The sequence below is a fragment of the Rhipicephalus sanguineus genome, chromosome 2 (assembly GCF_013339695.2).
Source record: "Rhipicephalus sanguineus isolate Rsan-2018 chromosome 2, BIME_Rsan_1.4, whole genome shotgun sequence".
In the NCBI taxonomy this organism is placed as follows: Eukaryota; Metazoa; Arthropoda; class Arachnida; order Ixodida; family Ixodidae; genus Rhipicephalus; species Rhipicephalus sanguineus.
The window spans coordinates 153,626,403-153,635,905 of record NC_051177.1 but is presented as its reverse complement, the minus strand read 5'-3'; positions in this window follow the sequence as shown (position 1 = coordinate 153,635,905).

Sequence of the window (9,503 nt, the reverse complement as noted above, 5' to 3'; positions counted from 1 at the left end):
TACTCTCGGCAGGTTTTTGCCACCGCCGTCGCCGTCAGCGCCGCTGTTGCCGTCATGTTCGATACAAAGTCTAAATCGATAACATGACCCCGCGCATCATATGTTCTACCCGTGAGAAAAAGCGCACGAGCGCTGGCGACGAACGCGGCTGAAACAGAGGTGAAACAAGCCAGCCATCTCCGTCGCACGGAGGGCACATGCGCTAACATCACACCACGTGCCAGGCCTTCCGTCGATTGCTCCTCAAGAAGAGAGGAAACTCTCCAACCGTCTTTCGTCGGGCGAAGGAGCTTAAAGGGACGACGGTGGAGGGCGGGGGAGCTGCGTCGCTCGAACACTGACTGCGAAGTTTGATCATAAGGGCGTGGTCGTGAGCGCTGGCACGCGCCCTTTCTCAGCAGACATCAGAAAACGGCTCGCATACCCTTCTACGGGCTGTGCTAACACCGCTTCTCGCTGAGATGACAGACTGCACGAAAACCGCTTCTCTCCCTGCAGGGGTGTATTTCCCTATGCCAGCGTTTAGCAGAGTTACGCGATATCGGATCCCAAACATTTAGCTGCTAGCCTTACTTCACATAACATTACAATTCGCTGCTATCGCATTCATCGCTTCACCCTTGCGGTGTAACTGTGTTTTTTTGTGGGTGAAGCCTGATCACATCAAAATAACGAAATAAGGGGCACGACTGTTTACTGTACGAACGCAAACAATAATACATTATGCAGTGTCCGTGCGTTCTTTTCTTAATGACGTTAAGTACCATCCACTTCTGTACTTATATATTTTCGCAGTGCAATGTTTTATCGAGCCTCTTTTATTTTCTACTATGTGATGTGACGGTGAAGCAGTAGCAAGCCTCTCACCCTCGTGCTGCGCTAATAACAGTAGTAGTAGGTCTTTGAATTTGTGACGCACACACAGTCCGGGTTATTGTCCAGGAACAGAGTAGTTTTCAAAGAAATGCCTGAAACAACAGCTACCTTTTCTTAGTTATTAAAGGCGAAAGTAATCCATGAAATGTACCTCTAACACGGCCTATTGGACAACAGAAATGAGCTATATTCACAAGAAACAAGAACAAACGATATCACAAATTAGGTACATGGAATGTGCTTCTAATTGAGGACATAAAAAAATGCTGAGAGCCGAAGAGATCGCTGAAGCTTGCTGAATTTTTTTTTTCCTTTTGTGGCCTTAGCCAGAACAATTCTTAAATTTCACCCTTTCGAGCTGGTGACACAAATGGGTGGGTATTAGTTGCACGATAAATCGCAACATGTCCATAAGTAGGCACGGAAAATAAATAGTAAATAACATTTCTAAGAGCGGAGCTCTTTAAGCTTTTCGTTGCGCCGGCTAGAGCAAATAGTAATTATCATCATCACGAACAGCTGCGCGCTCACTTCATACTTTTCAACATCTGCTTCTCCCGCAACATTTGAGCCGATTTGTCTTCCTCTTCATCTTCCGCTTCGCACCCAAAACACGTGCGCTGTTTTCTCCGGCGTGGCCCGTAATAACCCTGAGGAGCGAACGAAAACAGTGAGAGAGAGAGAAAGAAAGAAAGAAAGAGACAGAAACACAGAGACAGAAAGGAAGGTATAAAGAGAGATAAAATCATGGCGAAAAGAATTTCTGATGAGGCGGCGGGATTCGAACCCGCGTACCCACGATCCGAAGGCGAGCGTCCTAACCACTCGGCTATGGAGGCACTTTTTTTTCTTGCATGGCATTTATTAAAATGAGCATTACAATGCACATCAAAGGGCAGAAATAAAGTGAAACAAAAGTGCAATCACATAGCGACAATAAGCGCTCAGGCGTTACTAAGGAAACACTCGACGGCTGACAAAGTGCAGTACAAAAGCGAGAGCTCACATCGTGTTATACAGGAAAGGTGGTGAGGTCGAGTACCTCTCCAAGATGGGGTACCAGTCAGGTGTAAGGTATAGTTCGTCATAAATGTCCGGTAGGTGAATAGCCATTCGAATAAAGTGCATGCTTGAAGAAATTGTGGGCTCTGCGTTACGGTGTTGCATACGTGTGTTCCATAAGCTCTGCACACCAATGAGGAAAAACATATCATACGGCACTTCATCAAGCGACGTTGGGAAAAGATAACGTAGTGTGAAAATGAATGATATAACTTTTCATCAGAGCTCGCTGAAGGACATCCCAAAACAGAATAGCGTCTTTGTAGCTAACAAAGCAACGTTGTATTGTCTCCGGCATATCACATAGACGGCAGTTAACGGAAGAAACGAGAATACCTATTCTTTTTGACCATGTTTTTACCGGCATTGTTCCAGAATGGAGTGTACAGAAGCATGTTTTTGAATTAGGAGGGACGTACATTTTGCGCACACTCGTTTCAGCACATCGTGGCCAGGAAGATCGGAGTACAGTGAACGGTAAAACGGAGGCGGAAATTGGGCAGGCTAGCAGAGCATAGCACTGACTTGTATAGTATAGTATAGTATAGTATAGTATAGTATAGTATAGTATAGTATAGTATAGTATAGTATAGTATAGTATAGTATAGTATAGTATAGTGTAGCAAGGTGGCGGGATAGGGAAGTGAGGATGAGGAGGAGAGAAAAGAGGAGGGGAGAGAGTAATGTATAGCATAGAGAGAAATAGAGAGAAAGAAAGAGAAAAGACAGAAAGAGAAAATAAGATAGGCACAGATATAAAGAGAGAGAAAGAGACGGAAAGAAAAAGGAAGCGATAAATAGAGAGAGAGAGAAAGAAAGAAGGGTAAGAAAGAGAAATATAGAAAAAGTGAGGAAGACGAAGAAATACATAGAGAGAGAAAGAAAAATGAAAATAATTAGATACGAAAGAGGCATAGAATAAACAGAGAGATGAAAGAAAAGGAACGATAGAAAGGCAGACAGAAATAGAAAAATAAAGAGAAACAAATAAGGCCGCCTAGCTCCGCACTCCCTTCAGGCTTGGCACCACTAGTGCGAAGCATCACGTAATAAATATTCACGTGGCAAGAATCACGTAACATATAGTCACGTGACTAAAATCATGTAACATCCAGTCACGTGACTATACACGTAACACTCACTTGAATGAAACCAAGTAGCACGACATAACTAGCCACGTGATTAGAATAATGTAATATCATGCAACTACTCGCGTGACTAAAAATCACGTAACACCTAGTCACGTGGCTAAAAATCTCGTAATGTATTGTCACGCGACTAAAATCACAATAGCTAGCCACGTGACGTGTCGCCGCCATAAACCACGTAACAGCTAGTCACGTGGCTAAAAGCACAATATCACGTTATGGGTAGTTACGTGACAAGCCTAGCCAAGTCTAGCCAAGTCTAGGCATACTTACTACTACTAGCAAAAACTTTGCCTCTTAGCAAAATCTTCGCAATACTAGCGAAATTTAGCTAGGTCGAACACTAGCTCCGCTGATAGTTCCAGACTTTCGCCCCTAGCGCAAGCTGTGCATTTTGTCTTAAGGATGCGAAACAGCGTGCAATTAGTTGATACATTCTTTTACCAAAAGATGTAGTGTTGCAAATGTTCAATGATTTAGTACCACAATAGAAGAATCAATCAAACCATGACCATAATATGGAAGCAGGCGCTAAACAGCGGCCCTCTCAGCGTCTCAGCAGTGGTCAATGGTCCAAAAGAAAAAGGAGGTTAAAACACATGGGCATTTTGCCGGGTCTTATCAATGTTTTTAGATTCTATCTAAAACGTTACTAGGTATCTAGTAACGTTGGGTCTTATAGCGTAAGTGTCCCTTACAAACAATATAGGGCAAACTGCTACACACTTTGGCCCAGCTATTTATTTATTTATTTATTTATTAAAGATACTTTCAAGGCCCGAAGGCACTACAGAAAGGAGTGGGGAAAACATTTACAAGTGCAGTTAACAAAAAAAAAGAAAAAAAAAAAAAAAGAACGAATGTACAGGGCATCTTGTACGGCGAGCTTGAAATCTTTTTCGTCCATTATGCAGGCGATGGAGGCGGGAAGGCGGTTCCAGGCGGCGCTTGTCCTAGGAACAAACGAGTCATTGCACAGTCTGGTGCGACAGGATGGTAGGCCCACCTTATAGTGATGATCAGTCCTCGGTGATATGAAACGAGGTGGATGAAATAGGGCGTCCTTCAAATAGCTGTTGTAATGATAGATTTTGTGAAAAAGGTTAAGGCGAGACAATCTGCGGCGCAACGAAAGGTCAGGCAAGTTTAGGGTGTTCTTCATGGATGTGACACTGGAATGACGTGAATAATTCGATAAGATGAAACGCGCTGCGCGATTTTGAATGGCTTCGAGAGTTTGAATGAGAATGGCATGAGTTGAGTCCCATATGGCGCATGCGTACTCTAATTTTGATCTTACCAATGTTTTGTACAGTGTTAGCTTGATGGACGATGGGGCAGAGGAAAAATTTCGACGCAGATAACCAAGCATGCGGTTAGCATTGTTACTCACATATTCTACGTGCATATTCCATGAAAGATTAGAAGATATATGAACACCAAGATATTTATAATTTTCAACAGATGGTAATGGAATGTTATTGAGGGAGTATGTACGCGAACAGTGGGTAGTGGTGTGGCGTGAAACTCGCATGCTCTTACATTTAGTAATATTAAGTGTCATGAGCCATTTCTTGCACCATTCATATATTGCATCTAGATCGCGTTGGAGGTTAAGATGATCGGCATGGTAGTAATCTTTTGGTAAACTACGCAGTCATCTGCGAATAGTCGGACTGTTGAGAAAGAAACACAAGAAGGAAGATCATTAATATAAATTAGGAAAAGCAGTGGGCCTAAAACGGACCCTTGTGGTACACCAGAGGTTACAGCGGAATTAGGGGAACAAAAATTGTTAGCTGTCACATACTGGCTACGGTTAGAGAGAAATTCTTTAATCCATGCAAGTACGTTGGGGTCAATATTGAGCTGATTAAGTTTGAAAATTAGTAGTTCATGTGAGACGGTGTCGAATGCTTTAGCGAAATCTAAGTATATGCAGTCAGTATCAAGTTCAAGATCTGCGTTAATAAATAAGTCGTTAGTAAAACACAGCAACTGCGTTTCGCACGAAACTGCTTTACGGAATCCATGCTGATAAATACTAAAGAAGGAATTAGACTCAAGGAAATCTATAAGGTGCGAGTATATTACATGTTCCAAGATTTTTACTGGGATGGATGTTAATGATATCGGACGGTGGTTATTAGGGGAATGCACATCACCAGATTTATGCACAGGGGCCACCTTCCCAGCCTTCCAGTCAGATGGCAGTGTGGACGTCTGCAATGACTGTTCAAAAAGTTTTGACAATATTAAAGCAGAATAGACTTGTGTACACTTCAACATTTTTGACGAAATACAATCTGGACCAGCCGATGAAGACACTTTCAAATTGGCAATCAGTCTTTCAACACCAACTGCGTCAATGATGATGGGGTCCATTGGCAAGAAATTGGTTCTTGTTAAATGCGGGAATATCGTAGAGGTGCTTTTATGAAAGTGTGCCGCAAATGACTCATTCAGAACATTGCAGCACTCGCTAAGAGCAACTGGGACATTAGACTCGATTAATTGAATTTGTCGCGTTTTCGTTCCGCTGATGATGCTCCAAAACTTACGCGGGTTAAAACGGAGTAGCGAAGGAAGAGTTTTATCAAAAAATTCTTTTTTGGCTTTCGAAAGTGCAGTGCAGAATTCTCTATTAAATATCTGATAGGATGACCAATGGTGACTTCTAGCTGTTAATTTCGCGCGTCTGAATACCCGCTTCTTTTTATTGCGCATGCGTTTTAACGTGTTATTAAACCATGGAGAACGAGGATTTGATGAAACCTTTCTTTTAGGTACAAAGCGATCAATAAGTGAGAGCAATTTGTTCTTTTATTCTAACCAATTCTGCTCAACTGATCGCTGCTCAAAACCAGCAAAAAAGAAGTCAACAAAAAATTGTAATTCTCTGTTCATTTCATCAAAGTCCGCCTTGCTATAGTCTTGGATAACCTTTCTTTTTTTCTTGACGGAAACCCGTGCTTTTAAAGTGAATTGGATTATACAGTGGTCGCTAATGCCCGGTAGATGGGTTAAAGGCGAAGCTAGGTCAGGTGTAGTGGTAAGTATTAGGTCTAATATGTTAGCGGAAGTGGGAGTAATGCGAGTGGGAAAGTCAACGAGCTGGGTCAAGTTGAAGTCGTGACAAAAAGTGAAAAATTCCTTGCTCTCAGCTGAGCTATGCTTTAAAGTAACTGAGTCTCTTTCCCACATGATATCAGGAAAGTTGAAGTCGCCAAGGATGAACAAGGGTGATTTTGGATATCTGACGAACAGCTGATTGATAACATCGTGCAGGTCATTACAGAAGGATGATGATGCAGTTGGTGACCGGTAGCAAACACAAAATATTATTTCACGAGAATCAATGAGCACGCGCACACACACCAGCTCAAGTGAAGATAGAACAGGAATAACATAAGAAGCAAGGTTATCGGCGATCGCGAGCAAGACACCACCACCAGACCGGCAATCACGGTCACATCGGTAAAACTTGTAGCACTTCTCGCAATCCAAGATTTCTTCATTTTTAACTTTTGCGGAAAGCCAAGTCTCCGTCAGGCCAACAATATCAGCGGAGCAGGAATCAATAGCAGAAGACAGTTCAACGCGTTTATTCAGCACGCTCCGCACATTAGAAAAGAAAACAGAGGCGTTTCCTGCGCAGGAATGAGACGGGCGTAGCTATGTTGTGCTTGTATTAACAGCACGTGCAGATACAGTGGCTGCATTGTCCTGTTTATCCAGGGCTCGTGGTGACTGGATTTCGCTAACGCTGTCAGTTCCTGCGCAGTAAACGTACATTTTTTTATTCGTGATAAGCTTGTTAACGCGTAGCAAGTACGGTTGCCCAGTTGCCTTCGCAAATTCTGTTAGTTTCCTGCTTGAGTTTCTTGTACTTCTACAAAAGTCTTCGCTAGCTGATATACCAGTTCCTTTGAACTTATGTTTCTGTGCCAAGATAGAATCTCTAGCCTTAGAAGACGAAAATTTGATGATAATTGGTCGAGCCTTTTTATCGGCGTAAGATCCTAACCTGTGCGCTCGGGAAACTTCTGAGTCAGAAATATGCATGTTAAGGTGACGAGACAATACGTCACGAACAAGGCCTTCGGACTGAGCCCACGTTTCAGTAGGGCTGTCCTGTATACCAAAGAACAATAGGTTCTCTCGTCTGGACCTGTGTTCAAAATCATCCAGCCGGGCATTGAGCGCCTGGCCTTGCATCCTGACAGTTTCAGTGATTAGACGTGGTATATCATTTACTGCTGCAGAACCGTCAAATGATTCAACGAAAGCTTCAACCGCTGATAATCTTTCTGTTAGATGAGCGACAGTCTGTGCTAATGCCTCCTGTTTTGTCTTTAGGTCGGCAAGAACTTCCATTAGCTCACCATGACGGTGATCACCTTTTTCAGACAGCTTAGCGATGGCGTCTAGTATTTCTTTGTTAGTATTTGCAGGGCCAGGGTTGACCTCAACGTCTCCGCAACACAGTAACAGCTTTGTGACAAGCACACAATCGCATAGGCACTCAAATATGACACTTGGGCACGGTAGGAGCAGCAGACAGACGTTGTTGGTCCGCTTACAGTAGAGAGAAGGAGGTTTACTAACCTGCACAAAAAGCAAAATCGGATGGCTGAGCGACCGCATCGTTGCCGCTCCACCGTGCCCACTGAAGGAACAGAGGAATTCCGTGGTCTTTATATCTTCTAGTGTCGCTGTAGTCGCCCACAGTGTTGTCGACCGGCTGACGATGGAAGTAATGTCGCCGTTGAAACAGGGCTGATGACACAGGTGCGTATCAATGCAGATCGGGACCGTCAGCAACACCGGTGAGGAGCAGTTGGTAACCGCTAGATCCGCACGTTGTAGCCACGTTCCAAATTGGGCGATAAACTGCACAAAAAGCAAAATCGGATGGCTGAGCGACCGCATCGTTGCCGCTCCACCGTGCCCACTGAAGGAACAGAGGAATTCCGTGGTCTTTATATCTTCTAGTGTCGCTGTAGTCGCCCACAGTGTTGTCGACCGGCTGACGATGGAAGTAATGTCGCCGTTGAAACAGGGCTGATGACACAGGTGCGTATCAATGCAGATCGGGGCCGTCAGCAACACCGGTGAGGAGCAGTTGGTAACCGCTAATCCGCACGTTGTAGCCACGTTCCAAATTGGGCGATAAACTGCACAAAAAGCAAAATCGGATGGCTGAGCGACCGCATCGTTGCCGCTCCACCGTGCCCACTGAAGGAACAGAGGAATTTCGTGGTCTTTATATCTTCTAGTGTCGCTGTAGTCGCCCACAGTGTTGTCGACCGGCTGACGATGGAAGTAATGTCGTCGTTGAAACAGGGCTGATGACACAGGTGCGTATCAATGCAGATCGGGGCCGTCAGCAACACCGGTGAGGAGCAGTTGGTAACCGCTAAATCCGCACGTTGTAGCCACGTTCCAAATTGGGCGATAAACTGCACAAAAAGCAAAATCGGATGGCTGAGCGACCGCATCGTTGCCGCTCCACCGTGCCCACTCATCGAGTTCCACTCTATTATTGTATACGCTACCCTCAGTAGTGTGTATCTGCGAAGTACAGCGCCTTTTAAATGCAAAACATTTCTTAGCCAACCTCAGCAATTTGGTCGTTTCTATCTATCTATCTATCTATCTATCTATCTATCTATCTATCTATCTATCTATCTATCTATCTATCTATCTATCTATCTATCTATCTATCTATCTATCTATCTATCTATCTATCTATCTATCTATCTAGCCGCCTACGTCTGGGCGCTCTCCTGGTCGTCTCCATAAGTTGTAATATATCAAAATTGGTATAGCAGGGGACTAGTGTACGAGGAACACGATTCACTGGTCATGATATGAATAACGCAAAAAACATGTCGCGTACGTCATGAAACCCTTTCTCCCAATCACGTGTGGCATATACTCACGTACAAGAGTTCATGTTATGCTATTCTTTTTTTTTCGCTGCATACTTCGTGATATGGAGTAGCCGAGGCAATATGGACCTCAACCTCTCCACAGCAAAACAGTTAGAACAGAACAGAACAGAACAGGTATGTGCCACATGTGATACAGTCTCAACGAACACTATTAATGGCATAACACACACACTGACATGCAAGGAAAGTGATAATATTAATAATAAATCTGGGGTTTTATGTGCCAAAACAACCATATGAGTATGACAGACGCCATAGCGAAAGGCTCCAGAGATTTTGACCGTCTCGTGTTCTTTAACGTGCACCGAGATCGCATAGTACACGCGTATCTAGCATTTTGCCTCCATCGAAATGCGACCGCCGCGGCCGATCAAACCCGCGACCTTCTGGTCAGCAACTGAGCATCGTAACCGCTACACCACCGCGGCCGACGCAAGGAAAGTGAGGGAGCTGAAGACAG